Genomic DNA, 18,494 nt, shown 5'->3' with positions numbered 1-18,494 from the left:
AACTGTCCTTAACCCACTCTGAAGGTGGCCTTCTGCTGAAGCTCTCACCCAGGAAAAATAATCATGACTTGTGTCTTAAAGCTTTCCCTGACCGTCCCTGCCTTCTCTTACTCTCTGCCTGGGAGAGCTGCACTTCCTGGAAAAGAAGGAAACCCTACTGTCTGGGGGTGCAGGTGTTCTATAGAAGACAGGGTGAAGCTAAATCAGGGATGACAGCACCTTGAGCGAAACATGAAAACAGCACCATAAATTTCCAGGGAAAAACTATAAAACAGGTTGCTCTGTGAGATCCGCTGCAGCTCAAGAAAGCTAATAAATTTGCTCCCTATTTGCATAGCACTTAATCATTTACAAAGTGTTACCCCCTAATTATGCCACTTAATTATTCCATTAGCACTCTTATATGGACATCATTATTATCCGCTTTCCAAATAAGGGAAACTGAGACCCTGAGAGGTTGAGTAACGTGATTGAGCTCACACTGCTCTATAGGACTAGCTTCATCGTTTGCAGGACCCATACAAAATGAAAATGCAGGGCCTTGAAATTATGAATTTCAAGATGGCAGCAGCAGAGCGTTCAAGTGAATATGGAGCCCTTTGAAGTACGGGTTCTTGTTTGCACGGGTCACATAGCCATGAAGCTGGTCTGCTGCTGGATGGAGATGGCGCTTTGAATCCAAGCCCATCTTTTCATTACCTTCTGTGTGTGTGAGGATTCCCTTCCCAGGTCTGCCTCCAACAATCTCTACAACCTTGTGCATCTACCTTTTAACCTACTTGCACCTGAGTTTCTCCTACTGTGAACTGAGTGGTCACAGTATATAATCGTCACAATCTCTTGACTCTTCCCCAATCCAGATTCTTGAAATCTATGGGACCACAATCTCTGCAACTATTCTAAGAATGAAGGAAAAAATCTGAATGAATTTCTCCATAGCTTTTAATTGCCTATGTATCTTCCATTCTTTCCAAATCCCTCTTCTCATGTTCAGTTCCCCATCCAACGCTGATTTAATCTATTCTTTATACCTGACCATTTGGAAAGGAAAGGTAAAAGAAAGGAAAAAAAGGAAGGGCAGAAAAGGAAAGAAAGAAGAAGAGATTCCCGCTGTGCAGATGTCTCCAGATTTCTGCTTCTCCTCTGTTATCAGCAGATTTCACTCCAGGGAGTCTACACTCCGTAATTTGTATGGCAAAGACACGTTTTGAAACCAAACTGGTTATTACTGTGGAGACTCCTGCCTCAAGCAACCATCTGAATGTTTTGCTCCCTGAAATCTGAACATATTCATCAAACTGCACTGCACTCCTGGACTTGCAATTAATCACGGCTCGTTTCAAGCTTTGTTAATTAATACCAAGGCCAGGGACTCAGTGGAGGCCCCAAATTTAATCTGCGGTGTTTTAAAATTATTATAATCTCCTAGAAGTCGAGCTGTTGGGTTTTTAAAATAGCTTTAAAAAATTCCAACACTGCATTTGCCAAGAAATTAAAAGAAATAATATGGTAGTTTTGGTGAAGGAACTACCCTGAAATAGCCTTGCCTTGCTGTTGTGAGGTGGTAACTGGCCAGCAGAGGGAGTAGAACTGACCTGTAACACTGTTTTCTGAGCTAAATAGACTTAATATTTTAGAGATGGAGAGAAAAAACAAACATAGACCACTGGGCAGTTTCTGGCAGTAACAGAATCAATATATGAGATACTCAGTGGAAACTTGTCTGATGATACTGGAGAGAAACATCTTATGTCTCTTTGAGTTACTAAATGGGAACAATCCTGAGTATGATTTTCACCCAGTAAGGGAAGGGGCACTGTTAAAACAAAATGATCCCAGAGGAATAAGGAAAATAGTTGACCTGAAATTATAGTGGGTGTTTACTCACTATACTACAATTACCGTTTCTTTGGGTGCTTTATTTTCTCCGATTGCACTGCTCCCTAAACTGGAACAGGATTTTTCTGATGAGTATTTATTTTTCACAACCCGAACATTTGCAACAATACTCTCAGCCATAATTTATGCATTGCTTCCTACCAGTGCTTCACAGGCTAGCTCAAATGTTGAAAAAATGTTGGTTTTGAAAGAACCTCAAGAGGACAAATGGACTTGGGTTTTCAGAAGAGCAATATCAAAATATTCCAGAAAAAAAAAAGTTTCTTTTGTATGAAGACTGCTGAAGTAATGGTAATCCATGCTGCAGCATGGGATGCAGGGTCCTATAAAACCCATCTTTGATGGAATTTTCAGCCTTATTTCCCCACACTTTCTGCCATACTTTCAACCATTCCAAACTCTCTTGCCTTCTGTGCCTCTGTGCCTTTGCAGCATCATGCTCCCTTAGCCCATCCCACTGAGATTCCACTCATAAGTAAACTTCAATGCACATTTACCTATGGTGCCCTACCTGTCTCCTGAAAGAGTTCCTTCCAGGGGACTCCAAATTATTTTGTGCTTATTTATCCTTGCCCTGATCACAATTTTCTCAATAATTTAGTATATATTTTCTGAAACTTACTTGTAACAAATTACGGTAGCTAAGGGAAATAGATACAAAGTCTCTACTTTCAGGCTTTCAGAAACCCAAGAATGGTGCTAGTATCTTTTTCATTTTCTATCTATTCAACCTTGAGGGCAGTGTATGTGGCATAGTAGGTGCTTGATACATAGTGCTTGAATTAATGATTAAAATGAATAAGTTGAGGTCAGTCTTATTTTATAAAAGGAAACTGAAGCGCTAGCAGGGCAAATTACTTGTCTAAAGTCACACAATTAATTATCAAATGCATTTGGCATAATTCCCAGCCACAGAGTGCTCATTTCCATACGTAGACAGCCTCAGACAAATTTCTGTTCTTTAGAGTTGCATAATCTGTGGGGGGGGGGGGCGGGGAACCTGTACTTACATGCAGAATATACAGGATATCAGGGGAAAAAGGAACAAAGAATACTTGTCAACTATATGTGAATAATAAGCAGAATCACCAGTACAGCCCAAAGTTAGCAGATTTGGGGGTGCAGTGCAATTTAAAAGTATGGCTGGGCAATTCTCTCAGTAAAGTCGAAGTTCCAGGTTATGGAGCTAATGAATCCTGGTTCTGCCACGTCACCTGCCCACCACTTCCTCCTTTGTCTATTTCTCATACCTAGGGAGAACAATTTGGAGATTGAGATAAAAGAAAAAACCTACAGCAGTCGGAAGTATTATTTCTGCAAGCAAGTGCTCACAGATCTTTCCCAGAAGAGGAGATGGGACAAAACCAGGCAGGAAAGATCTTCTGTTCAGTCCCCGGCAGCCCAAGACTATGAACTCAGGTCCAAATGATGGAAGCAAGCCCTTGTTAGTGGCCAAGAGCAAAGGCTCCTGCTCTAAGACAAGACCCACAAGCCTGCCAAGGACCTGCCAGGTAAAAAGAGGGGGTCAAGCTGGATGGGAGTGAGGATTAAGAAGAAAAAGAAGCATGAAGCCAATTCCAGTGCTAGGTGTCATGCGGCCCCACCTCACAATGGGAGTGAGGATTAAGAAGAAAAAGAAGCATGAAGCCAATTCAAGTGCTAGGTGTCATGCGGCCCCACCTCACGGTCGAAGCTGGAGTGGAGACTGAGAACTGGTGACCAGAAAGGGCAGCCCATTCTCAAAGGAGCAGCCTATGTTGACCAATCTCACCATTATCCACATAAGTCAGAAAAAGCACAGATATTTGTGTGTTCGCTTTTGAGTTTTCATTGTCAAGGACTATTTCGCAGCATGGAGCCATCCTGGGGGAAACACAGCCCCGGTCTGTGCTGGGAACGTCACACCTGTGACGGCCTCCTTAGCTACACAGATGGTGGGGGGATCACTTAGCTTTTGGAGCCTGGAGAAGAAATATCATTTCTAAGCCACCATCAGGAGCGGTGTAAGTATGTGGGGAGGAAGAAGGATGGATATGTTACATTGAACTCTTGAGGAATTTGTAGAATTTCTTCTACCTCCTGTCCAAAAACCGTCACTGTCTCAGGACAGCAGGCCAAACCAAAATACTGAATATTCCAAGAGTGTTCTAATTTACATTTCCTTGATTGTAATCAAATCACGTAACAAGTAACACTCCTGATTTGTGGAAAAGGTAGTGATGGAAGCCATTGCTCTACTGTTACAAAAATGATCACAGGGTCATCAGGGAACCATGTTCTGTAGCTTGAGGCTCTGCTCCCCCAGCGATGGTTGGTTTCCTCCACAGTTCAGCTCAGAGACCTTGGCCCCACCCTCGGGATTGGGAACACTGAAAGGTGGGCATTTCCCACGTGGAGGGACTCAGTGGCCCAGGGATCAGGATTCACAATGCAGATGGGGGCGTTCCTGCTGGCTGGTCCCTGGAAGTGCTCCGGTCACTCCCCCATGTCCCCAGCAGGTAAGCGGGGCCCTGTTGCTCCCTGAGAGGTGTTGGCAGCGAGAGTATGGAACTGAACAGCTGTCTGCCCAGAGCAGCCGCCTGCAGGGTAGTCTTCAGTCAGCAACTCAACCACCCAGCTGCTTGTGTCATTCAATCAACTGAACTCAGTTTCCCCCATGAAATAAATTTGATCCATTCCCTGAGTTGGGACATAAGCTTTGGACCCAAAGATTCCACATTAAAATCAGGATTTTTTTCTCTTCTCTGTACTAAATAGAAAATTCTCTGTGTCCAGAGCTCCAAGGGCTGTCTGAGAGCTTCCAGTCCTCCCTTCTGTCAGGACTAAGCACTCAATCCACCACACAAATAAAGCAGTCTCAATGCCTCTAGAATTCAGCCTGTTCACCACCAAAGAAGGCTCTGATTGGGTTTCTCTCTATATTTCCAAAGAGGTTTCTTGAAAGCAAATGGGGAGAGGGAGCTGAGAATGGGAGAAAAGGGGGTAGGAGCAGTGAGGAAAAGCAGCTATGAGTCCAGGTCCAAGCTAAGAACCTCTGCAGGACAGCTGAGGAGGGTGACTGCTTTTTCATCCTAGCTGGTTCCCTCCTGATATAAAGACCTTGTACAAACCCCACCTTCTCTTCTAAGTCCCTTTATTCCTGGAGCCTCCTGCAGTGTCAGGAGAAAAAACCAACTGCTGGGTAAAGGATGCAGTAAGCCAAAAGGGAAGAGGGCACAGAACAGCTAGCGTTTGAAGACTTATTAAAGATCTCCCTGAGCACAGGCAGTGCACAGCATCAGCTCTTTCAGTCCTTCTCAACCCTCCAATCTTCTGCTCCACCCAAATGGACAGAAGTGAATTCAGTAGAGACTGGAGGTTTAAGTGTGTGAGTTTCCACCTGTGATTTGAGGGATAAATGAAGACTCCCTGAACCTTCAAAATAGTTCTCCCACAGCTTGCCAGAGAGCCTGATCTTTAGTACATTGGAATGGAGATGAGGTATGTGTCTCCATGGATTTCCTGTGAAAACCCAGATGGCCACAATATAGGTGCATTCACCATGGAGCCATGTATTTATATCCATCTGTCCATCTGTCCACCTATCCAACCATCTATCCATCAATGTATCTATCTGGTATCTATCTATCGACCTACCTATCTATATATTTCTAATCGATCTTCTACCTACCTATCTAATCTGAGCCTAGAAAAAAAAAATGGAAGAAAGAAATTTCCTCTGCCTTCCAGAAGCTTACAGTCTACTTAAAAGCAAAATGCACTAATATAAGCAATGTGCATTTGAATTTATGTACAGTTCTTGTGCTTTAAGATTTTGATTTTAGTTTGGTAAAAGGGGCTGTGAGTATAGAATCAAAAGACATAAGTCTGAATTTCAGTTTTTCCTCTGATTAAGAGTTGTGTAACCTTGGACAACTCAATTGCCTTAAAGTTCTTAGAAGACTCTCTGGCACAAAATAAGCTCCTTCTACATGTTAGCTGTTTTTATTACTTATTATTATTAACATCATAACTATGATTAAGTGGAGATAACAATGCATGCTGAAGCATGTATGTAGCTCCCAGAAGCATTCCACCACTACAAACTTGTCCCAAAATTTACTAATTTGTATGTCTGTAGCATGGTAACAGCTTGCTAACTGGATTCTTTGCTTCCAGTCTCTTTCTCTTCCAAGCTATACTACCTGCTGTTTTCAAAGCCTTTTGATAAAATTTTTTTGAGTTAGAGAGACAGGAATAAGGTATCCCCATAAGGAATTTACTCTAAGGACCCATGCAGCACTGAGTTAACTAGTGTTCCCATTTTCAGGAATGGTGTCCCCACACACACATGCACAGACACACTGTTAAATATGTGCAGCTGCAGTGTATTTATAGCTATGGGCAAGTGGGAAAAACAATAGAGAAAAGATGGAGCCATAGCTAAATTTAAACTTTCACTTTTGATACTTTGAACCTTGTATCATCTTTTTTTAACAATGATTTTATTGATACATATTAATAAAGCATAAATCCATCCAAAATGTATAATCAATTTGATATAGTCATATAGTTGTATATTCAGACTTCATTTTTAGAATATTTTCATTATTCTAATAATATTAATAATAGAAACAGAAACCAATCTATGCTTCCCCTACAGTATATACTTGCAGTTCTGTTTCCTTCTCTATAGTTTATTTGTATTTATATTTTGTAAAAACAGTCTTATATATGCAATATCACCCATATTTGTACTTTACATGAAGTTTCACTATTATATAGCCTCATGTTACTTTTGCTTTCCTCTAGTAATATACATGTCCTTAGACTTTTGCTTTCAAACATTGTCATACCCATATATCTCTTCTATTCACCAAAACCTTGATGTGTTCTCATCATTTCCATTCATTTCCAAAGATTTACACACAACCTTTTAACCAATTATACACAAATTAACTCTCAGTTTTCCATTCTCTACCCTCATTCTATTTTCTAGTGACCTGTATTTTAATTATTAACTCCCTGAGTTTACAGAATATATTTAGTTTATCCCCTCTAGTGTGAGCATAATATCCTTAATCTCTTAATATTCTTTATCTCTTTGGTCATATAGTCTTTCAATTATTTGAATTGATTTAGAATAGTTGTATGATTATCACTGATAAGTTTTCTTAAATCCTGTATCTTTTCAGGATATCTGATTTGTTCCTTTGGCTGGGCCATCTCTTCTTGTTTCCTAATATGACTTGTAATTTTTTACTGATGTCTAGGCATCTGAATAAGTTGTTGAATTTACTCTGATTGCCAATTACTCTCTCGCCTATTTTTTTCCATAGCTATTCTTTGATATTCAGTTCAACTTATCCTAAGTCTTTAAAACTGTTCAGCTTAAGTTATCAAAATCTGGTCAGGGACTCCCTAATAGGGTGCAGACTAACTCCCAGGAGTTGGGGTACAGAGAAAACCAAAAGTAGTTTTTGTTCATGCAATTTCCAGACCAGCAAGCAGATGGCACTCGTTGCTGCACCTTTCAAAGGAGGCGTTTCACTCTCCATTTTCCAGTGTGTTGGTCTTACGAGAGCCAAGATTCAAAGTGGGCTCTGCTGGCTGAATTCACTGAAGAAGAGCCCCCTGACTCACCTTCCCTTTTCCCTCATAGTAGCTGACAGGGAAGAAGGTGCCTGTTCCCCTCTCAGTCAGCTGCAGTGAGCCAGGGATTTTAACTCAGCTTAACATCTTGGGGATGGTGGAGGGGAGCCCTTCCTGGCTACTGCCAGATTTTAGTAATTCATGTTTGTTGTTTCTCTCTGTACCTCACCCTCCTGGGAGTTGTGTTATATTGTCCTGGTCTGCTAACTCCAAAACTGGGTCCCTTGGACAGCTTTTGGCTCTTTCTCTGTTGTTTTTTTGAAAGAATTGAGCCCTGCCTGCCTAAGCTGATGCCATCTTCCTACCGTTCCCTTGTATCATCTTTAGCAGTCAATGCTGGTGTCTGTCTTAATCAGGTTGTCCAGGGAAATAGAACTGGCAGGAGAGAGATACATATATTTTATATATATAACATAAATATTATGCAATTTATTAAAGGGATAGCACTGGGCACAAGTTGGGAACTATGATGAATGAATGTTATGGTGAATTCCCCAGGAGAAGCTGGTTGACTGAAGTAGACGCAGAAATTCTTTCTGATGGCACATATCATCAGTTCTCTCTTACAGGCCTTCAAGTGATTGGAGGAGACTTCTCTTATTGCTAAAGGCAATCTCCTTTGTTGGTTGTGGGTGTAATCAATGGTAGATGCAATCCACTGACTAATGACTTAAATCTACTACAAAATACTCTCACAGTAACTATCAGACCAGTGCTGCTGACCAAATAACTGGGCAACTTTACAAAGTTGACACATGAACTTATTCATCACAGTGTCCTTTTCAACAATACTATGGACTAAAAGAATAGTTTCACTCATTTGTTAATAGTTATTTACTGAGCGCCCAGTTATATTCCAGATACCAATGATCCAGCAGGAAAAAAGGCAAAAGAAATATTGCTTCCATGAAGCTTATATCATAGAGGCAAAGAAAGACATAAACAGACAAGTAAGTGAATAATAAGATGACAGTAAATGATCAGAAACTCCAAGCTGAGGAGTCAGAATCTTTCTCAAGGCAGAGTTCCAGGTACTACCAATGAATTCAGGCATTAATCCAGGTGGACAGAGGTGATGAAATGTATTTGTCATATTTCACCATAGTTTTTATTCTTTTTCTCTTACAGGATTGGTCCTAAAGTCCTTGAGCCAACTCTGATTTTCTGAAGCAAGGGTATACATTGTTAAGTGTGGATGCATATATGCGTATGCATGCGTGTGTGTATCTGCATTTGGATATACATGTATGTGTATGTGTGTTGGGGGGAAGTAGGCAATTCCAAAAATGGGAACACCAACTGAATCTGTGCTATGTTGGCCCTTAGAGCAGGGGCCCTCTGAAGATAAATTCTTGGCTTCCTAATGAGACAAATCACTCTCCTTCTCTTTAGATGCCCCCAAAGCTCTGCTTCTGGCCATGGTTGCTTCAAGCTGCCCATTATCAACTGTTTTGATCACTCTTCCCTGAATAATTCCAAAGGACTTCTGCCAATCTTGCCTGCAGAAGAGTGGTAATACTGCTGTACCCTGGAATAAATCTTGCCAATATAAACCTGTGCCCATTATAACATGGGCAAACTTTGGATGTCCTTATGCCCGCACATTTACAAACATTTCCCTCAAGTCTTCCTCCTGGGTCCTTCTCTGTTTCCTTATCAATTTAGATGAATGGACATCTGTCTAGAGAATTCTGTGACTGGAATCCTCCTTGTGTGCTTGACAAGTAAACCAACATAAAAACAACTCCTTCAGCAAACTGAATACAGCCCTGCCAGCTTTCCCCTAATTCCCTGGGGCATGTTGGAGGACTGTGATGAATGAGGTAACTTGAATGAATCAGCTTGAATCATGTTGTCAGGATTTGGTTATTGCCTACTCACTAGGATCCCAAAGCTGTTCCTCATCTGGTTGATTGAAATATTTATCTTTTTAGACCTTATAGAAATATTATCAATATTAACTTTTCAAAATTCCCATACAGATTAATTATACTGCCATTTTATAGATGGAGACACTGAGACTCAATGAAGTTTAATAGATCTTCCAGAGTATCACATCTGATAATGTTGAAAGGAATGAGGTTTATCACCATATTGACAAGAGAAAACCATAATGCCAAGACTTTAGCTCTTGGAGACTGCCCAATGCAGTGGGAAAGAACAGGTTCTTCTGTCATTCTGCCTGGGTTTACTCCCTGCTCTGCCACTTGCCCACCGTATGAACTCAGGCTAGATTACAACAATTACTTAACCACTAAGTTTTGGTCTTTCCATCTGTCAAACGGAAATAATAGTTTCTGTTTTATATAGTTAGTTTAAATAAAAGAAGATAGGAGATACCCCAGGAAAAACACTTACTAAGGTTATGGGAGCCTGCAATAATGTATTTTCACTATTATCAATTTTTGGTTATTATTTCTATTATTTCCATCTAGACTTTTGAGCTGTATTTTGCCTAACAAATAAGACCTCTTTTTCCATTCACATCTCCTGAGCCAGCTTCTGCTGCTGAGCTCCCAGCACATCTCACTGAGGTGTGGCAGAGCTTGGTAGCAACCAGTGACCTAACCCACACCCTCATCCCTTACCTAGACTTAGTAGAAGGCTCATAACTAGTAAACCCTACTCTTTGTCCTAAGCATTTGTCCAACTTCATGTAACAATAGTTATTGCTGTTATGTTTCTGAAACATATCACATTTTATCAGTCCCTTATCTTATAATATTTCCCCATTACCTGAAAATACATGCAAAATTGTACATTCTGTCAAAGACTGTTTTAAAAAGGTTGCCAATCTACCTTTTCATTTGTATCTCTTTTCATTTGTATCTCACTTCCATTTGTATCCACACCATACAGCCTTTATTAACTATTTCTTGTACATGATGGGAACCCCCCTATCTAACCCTTTTCTGAGGCTGTGTCTCCCTCTGAATTGCCTTGCTGGCCTCACTCCCATATCTGTGTAAGTCCACATCATCATCCAAGACACAACTTCAATTTATATTCTTCCAAAAGTTGTAGCTAGTCTTCCCTACCAGGCTAGAATTCACTAAGACAATGTGGAGATGACACATTCTGGAGAGCACAGGCCTGGGTGCAGCTCTAAGACAGATGAATGTATTAACTTGATGCCATGGAACGACCTAGGACAGTACAGCAAGCTAGCAAACACTCCATCTGTTTCTTTCCCAACTCCTTCATGGTACTTACAGAGGTGTAAACTGTAAAATGAACCACCTTCAAATTAGACCCAAAAGTTGGAGACAGTTATACTTGACAAGAAAAAGAAATATTGACAAAATTTGTTTGGCTTTATAAAGTAAGGAGCTGGGTAAAAATAAATTCTGCTTCAATTATTTTCCATATGACATGACATTGGTAGGTAACATATGTCATTATATTGGCAACTTACATCTATTAAGTGCAAGTTCCAGAACACAATTATGTTCTTCATAATTCTGAGGAAGACATTCCAAATGACATAGCCTAGATTTCTTCCATAAAAGGATATTACTGTTTTTGGCATTTGTCATCTACATCACTTATATTTCACTTACCATATCCTTATATTGCAGACATTTTTGCTCATGCCTGGTCTTTTGTTCAGATTAAAGATTTATTTTATTTATTTGTATACTTCTTACCACCACCTTGTTGTTTGCACTTGCTATGTGTTGTGTCTTTAGGAGGCACTGCGAACTGAACCCAGGACCTCTGATGTGGGAGGGAGGTGCCTAATTGCTTAAGCCACCTCCACTCCCTGCTTTGTTGTATCTCTCATTATGTCTTTCTTCTTATGTCTTTTGCTGTGTCATCTTGTTGCGTCAGCTTGCCGTGCCTGCCTGTCATGTCAGCTTGCTGTCTTGTTTGCTTTTTTCTTCAGGAGTCACTGGGAACCTCTGTTCCCTGCTTTGTTGTTTCCCTCATTATGTTTTTTCTTCTTGTGTCTCTTGTTGTATCATCTTATTGTATTAGCTTGCCATACCTGTCCATCATGACAGTTCACTGTCTTCTTTAGGAAACACTGAGAACTGAACCATGGACCTCCCATGTGGTAGGCAGGAGCTCAATCACTTGAGCCACATCCACTTCCCTCATGCCTAATCTTTTATATTTAATTTTCAATCCCTGGAAGTAAAAGCCTATGTGTTTAATGTCACAGAGCCCATTAAAATGTTTTCTTACACATATGGGCCACATGGTTACTGTTTTTTAAATAATGGCCACAAAGTTGCATGAATATATCATGGACTCTGGGGTCCACTGGTTTGACTTGTGTCTCTCTGCCAGTAAATAACTCTGTATCTAATAATGCCTATTTTATAGAGTTTTTTGTAAAGATAGGAAGGGCAAGGTTTATAAAATATAATTTTAGTGGCTTCCACAGATGAACCCTTATGATAGAAGTTGTAATTATATTTGACAGGACACAAATTTTAATAAGTCTCTCAACTTTTCCTTCGTTCTCCTCTAAAGCAATTTCTGGTGCTATCTTCTCAAGTCTTTTATTTCCTACTCTTCAAATAAGATTTAGACTTTGTCACAATAACTCTTTTGTCTCTTTCAATTGCAAAATTGGGTAAGAAGGTATACTAGAAGAAGAACAAGTAGCACATAGGCTAAGACTGCGGAATGGGGCAATGGAAGTAGAAAAGCGAATGCTGGATTTTACTGTGGCACCTGCATCTCCTATAGTGACAAATATGGCTGATGTCTATGTATCCCTTCTGATGGTCTTATTTTGAAATTACTGTTTTGGTTGATTGAGACTGAACCATTAGGTCACAAATTTGAGAACACAAACACATATGACTGACTGATAAATTCTATTAAAAACCTTTGTCTCCATAATGTGAGCTGGCACACATTAGGGCAGAAAGAAAAAGACAAAGCAATGCTTATTCTTTTTTAGTAAAAACTTCACTATGGCAGGCATATCTGCAGAAGTATTTCCATTTCATTCAATATTCTAAGGATTGAGTCATAGCATGTAAGGAACATCGTAGAAAATTTTTCCAAGTCCCAATGTGTTGCTAGAGTTTTCTACTGGTCAGTTTTACCAACTTTTTTGGATTCCATATTCTTAATCTTTAAGGATCAAGTCCACTTACTCCTGGACCATTTGATGGATACTAAATCCATATTTTTTGATGGATAAAAAACATGTAGTATATGAAAAGACAGACAACAGGATGGAAGTTTTGGGGTTTTTTGTTTTTTGTTTTTTAGTCTCCTGAGAAGTGTAGAACTCTTGATTTCAGACAATAAGGTTTACCATAATCCCAGAACACTGTAAGATGATTTTTATCCCTTTCAATTATTCAACAAATATTTACTTAGGTCATAGTCTTGATAGTTGCTAAGTGCTGTAAATACATTGTTATTTCCAATCCTCCAAACGGAATTATGATAGGTAAAATTACCATCCCCATTATAAAGATCAAGAAACTGAGGTTCCAAGAGAAGTAGTGATTTACTCTAAATCACATAGCTAGTAACCAATGGAGTGTTGATTCCAGAACAGAGGCTCTGACCCATGAATTGGTAACTGAGTATAACCAGAACTGTCTTGAATAAAGTGCATGAGCTTCCCTGCAGAATTGGCCGGGCCCAGTGGAAAATTAAAATGCAGGGCCTCTTGTTCATAAGTGATTAAAGATTTGAAGATGGCAATAGCAGGGCATTAAACCAAGTGGAGGGCCCATCTGAGCACAGGACTGCAGAGTGCATCTCCATGAACCAACCCTGGCTCCCCACGTCAGTCATTGAAAATTCATCCTACAGGCTTCCTGTCCTCGAGGACAAGATTCCTAATGACGAAGTTTTGCTTCTTTTTTCTTTCAATCTGCTTAATTATTTTAACTCATTTATGTGCACCCTTACATTGAAGGGAGCAAAGTCTGCCCAAATGAGAAACTGAGAAAAATTGGACCTGGCCCTCCCAGTCAAAGAAAGCTGAAGCAATGACATTTACTTGAGTTTCAATGTAACGGAGACTTAAACAAGTTTCTTCTTGTGTAGAAAAGAAAAAGGAAAAGAAGAAAAACATGGAAAGAAAGGAAAAATACAACTCCTTATTGACATAGAGGATCAGCTACTCTAGACTCAGTAGAATAAAACTGATGCTCTTGATTGCGTAAGACGGCCTGTGCCCCAGACTCATGGAGCAATTGCATAACACAGACTTACTGCCGTTTGACAGCCATTACATCTGCTGAGAGGATCCTCATATTATTACGTAAGTAATATCCTTAAGGCACAACAGAACTGTATTTTGAGTAGAGCCATCCAAGGTGATAGAATATTGTGTCAATACCACAGTTCCCTCTATTGTATTCATTCATTTATTTTATAGGCAACACGTATCTCATGCTACAGAAGCTAGAAGTTCTTACAAAACATAGGGGCCACAGATGTTTTCTGTAGCTGCCCACAACCATTGGCATTAAAACTCTAGTAACTGGCACCCCACAGGACTGCCTTCTATCAGATTTATCAAAAGTCAGGTTAGCTACTGAATCATCTACTCCTGGCCTCCACTTTCCCAAATCATTCCAGCAGCTGAGATTTCTAGCAAGCCCGAGATGTCCTAAGGCGCTATTAGGGCATAAATCTTAATACAGAAAGCATTACTAAAATCAATAAGATTTGGCAGGTCTTATCATATATCATAGAATGCAGAAAACAGGAAAAAAGTAGCAGTCACTACCTGTGACTCTATGCCATAGTTCATTCACCTGTGACTCAAGTAAGTCTTAGAGTTGGGAAATGTTTCAGCCTTATTCCTGGAGTGACCATATATTATGGGTTTTCTGGGGCAGACTCAATTGCAAATATTCTGTCCCATTGTCCCCATAAGTGTGCTTGGACTTGTCAGACCTTGTGTCCTGAATTTTTTTTTGAGAAAATATGTTCTCTGTGCTTGTTTCTCATCATACCCATTGGGAAACTCAACTGTGTAACCTGGCATGAAGGTTCTTAAACCTAGGTGGACTTCAAAACTTCTTATCTGAAATATTTTGGAAAAGTGAGGGGGCTGACCATATACTCAATTTTTTAGCATTTTGAACTAAGATACTAAATAGTATCTTAAATGGAACCACAATGTATAAAAGTGGGAAAGTTCTCTTTTCAGTGTGGGATAGGGGTAATATGGGCCCAAAGACTTTCCAATTTATGTACCTAAGATTGGGCCTTCTAAAGCACTTCCTCAGAAACTTCAGCCTCTACAATATGCAGCTTGAAACTCCTTGGATTGATGATCTCAAATTCCCCTTCCAATTCTAACAAATTCTGTAAGAACCTGAAAAATGTTCAAGGGGTTGGGTAGTAACTCATGGGCAAAACTAGAAGGACATACTGAGGACAGTGGGCAAAGCTCCTCAGAGGCATTCATGTACACCTTTACCAGGAATCATAAAATATACCTGAGTGTTACTGAGTTTGCTTTTCAGAATACTAAATCATGAGAGAAGTGACTCATGATTTATTTGGAGGCACAAAGGCAGTATGGAAAGACTTTGGTTTGGGCATGAGAAAATCTGAGTTTGAGGCATAGTTCTGCCACAGACTAGTGTGGCAAGTCATTTAACCCGGCTGGGATTCCATTCCCACAGTTTTAAAATTATTAGTTCCAAGTACGTGATTGGCAAGGTCTCTTCCACCTTCAACAAATTCAGTGATTACACAAAGAGATGAAAAAACAATCTTTTTAGGCATTCAACCCCATTTCTAAATGCAAGTTGAGGAGGGAAATCGTATGTAATGCTCCCTTTACTCTATTTCATCCCAACCCAACTCTTAGCTCTGCTCCATTACTTTGTGTATTCTGATTACCTTTGCCTAGGTTCAAGAAATATAAACAGCATTTTCACAAAAGAAGAAAAACATTCTCTTATACTTGTTATATAGAAGAAAGGTAAGAGCACAGATACTGGCGTTAGACAAACTTGGGCTCACAAATTCACTCTGCCACTTAGAGAATCTTTGAGAGGGCCTGATGGTCACTAAGGATCCTTCCTATTTTGTAATACTGTTTATATTTTTAAGTGTTCACATCTAAAAAGGAAGATAATTTAGTAATACAAGTAAAATATTTAAAACAGATTCAGAAGCATTATTTCACCTACAAATCAATGTGGCACAGCTCAAGATATTTCTGGTTGAAATCGTCAGTGGCAACTAACTCTGAATTATCTAGCATAAACAATCAGACTCAGGGACAATGTACACTAGGGCATTGCCTGGATTTGACTCAACTCCATTCTCACTCGCTCTTCAACCCTGCTAAGTGGATGAACTTCTGCCAAATATTATTGACACTAGGGTCATCAACCAACCCAATCCTCAGGCAATTCTTATTCTTGCTAATGAATGATAGAGTCAAAGAAACAAATTTAGAGACTTAAAAATTGAATATGTGATGGAAGGGTATTTTTTCCCATGACCATCTACTAACACGTTGTGCTTCAGCATCATTCTTGAAAGCCCTCATGATTAAACGTGAAGTTGTATACATAGAAAGCACTGTGCTCATGTATGTGTGATAGTAAACAAACAAGTAGTCTCTCCAAATACCTCTCTGAGTCTTTAGGACTTCTTAATTTGACTCGGAGCTTGCACAGCTAAAAGAGACCTTAGAAAGTGTTTTTCAAATATTAATATGCATTTGAATCATCAGGGGGATTGGTAAACCGCAGATTCTCATTTAACAGATCTGGGGAGGGACCAAGATGCTTCAACTCTAACAAACTCTCAGGCATTAGTGATATTGTTGGCTTATAAAACATGCTTTGAGTACCAAAGTCAGAAGAATATGCCAAATATAAGATTTGGAAGTTTGATAATTCACTACATTTTAAAGTGTTTTGCTGGGTGGGCTGGTTTCAAATCCAAGAGTGCCTAGGATCAAATCCAAAATCTTTTACTTACAATGTGACCTTGGGCAAGTTATTACCTGCTCTGTGCCTCAGTTTCCCCATGTTGTTATAAGAAACAAGTGAGCTTATAGATATAAGATTCTTAAAGCATTGCCTAACATACAAGATGGGCTTGACAAGTGTTAGTTAGTAGTATTTCAAAAGTAGACATTTTAAACCCCCATTGAAAATCACAGGCAATAATATGAGGTGATTGCAGACCAGAGTTGAGGAATATATTTATTTATGCTGCTTTACTCAAGAAATAATTCAAGGCAGCTTGTTTTTAATTGCTTTCTTCAACTATCCATATCTATGACAGCTGGCATGAATATGTATACATAAATATAGACTATAGCATAATGATCATCTGCATATTTCAAAGGATGAACATACCCCAGGTAACGATTAAACTGCTAATTTTATTGGTGTTAGACTTAATGCCAGTTAATTGCCTTGATTAGAGCATTCACTTATTATATTTAGTTTTTTTTTTTTTTCAAGAAGTTTGCATTCTTTGGATTTCAGTTAGGGTTAAGATTTGAGATTGAGTTTGGTTTCAGGATTAACTAAGAAATAAACTGTCTGTGTTTGAGAGAGAGAGAGAGAAGTGAGAGGAAGAGAGAGAAATAGAGAGTTCTCTGTTCTCAGTAAATTTTTTAAATGCTAAGATTATATGATATGAAGAACTCTGGCAAGATCTGGCTACATACTCTAAATTACAAAGAACTCCTAGGGGGTAAAATCCTGGACAAAAGAATCAAAGGGCTCTGAAAACTATTATTACATTTGGGGAGTCAGGATACGGTTGGCCGAATAGCTTAACTCTGAGCAGTTCTGACTGTGGACAGGATTTCTGCATAAGCAAGGTGATCTGAATGTGGCTTCCCTGAACAAATACATCATTTATTTGAGGCAGCAGGACCTAGAGGCTAAAGCATGAGTCTGGAAAGCAGCAAATCCCTTTACCAATGTGAATGCTGATCTAAGACATGGTTACTTTTAAATCATTTCATCTCTCCAGTTCCCTGTGCGCAAAGCAAGGATTAAAGATGCCCATCTCACCTCAGCAAAGCTCTGGCACAAATTAATTACAGTTTATAAATGGTTGCAAAGGACTATCACCAAGAAATATATATGGCAAAGGGATGTTTACACAACATGCCTGCCCCAGTGGGAACATAAGCAAATGCCAGAGAAAACTGATTAAATATCACACGGCAAAGTATTTATTCTATGAGTAAAGGAAAGGTGATATCATGCAAAAAGATGGAGGATAGCTTAGCACATAGGAAGTTAGATTGTGTGATTAAATATATCTGTACTTAAATATACATTATATACATATTACATATATATATATATATACACACACACACACACACACACACATATATACAAAGTTTCAGGAATTGGAGCAGAGGAATATTTACTAGTATCTCTGTCGATCTATAGTGGTAGAATTAAGTACAGTTGGCAAACATCTGCTCATTCATTCATTTGCTCAGCAAAACTTTATCACACAATGGGCCAAGCAGTGCACTACCTGCGGATTTACCCAATCAAATGAGGTATTTATTGGCCTTCATTCTGAGGAGACAAGTCTGTGAAGTAATGATCACAGTTGGGTATCATAAGTATTATGACAGAATCAGACAAAGTTGCAATATGGGTGAAAAAGAGATGCACCTGTTTCAATCAGACTTAGGCTTGGGAGAAAGATTTCTGGAGACGATGCTTGAATTTAATTGGGTGAGTCAGAGTTTGCCTGATTGAGGGGGGATCAGGCACAAGGAAATGCTCTGCCAACTTCAGTAACTCACAGGCTGAGATACCACCTCCCTGTGCATGTAGTTTTATGTGAGATCTCTCTCCAGGAATGGAGATTGATATTGGATCAGAAATCTTTCCCTACAAGGCATGGAGGGAACTACCCTGAGCTTAAGAGTGTTTTCGAGGTTTTCAGCTTGGTAATTCTCAGACCACTCTTATAGGCAATCATGCCTGCTTCCTTCCCAATCACAGAGGCACAGATTTGCCGTC

Source organism: Dasypus novemcinctus, chromosome 27 (genome assembly GCF_030445035.2).
Source record: "Dasypus novemcinctus isolate mDasNov1 chromosome 27, mDasNov1.1.hap2, whole genome shotgun sequence".
NCBI classification, from domain to species: domain Eukaryota; kingdom Metazoa; phylum Chordata; class Mammalia; order Cingulata; family Dasypodidae; genus Dasypus; species Dasypus novemcinctus.
This window is presented reverse-complemented; position numbering follows the sequence as displayed.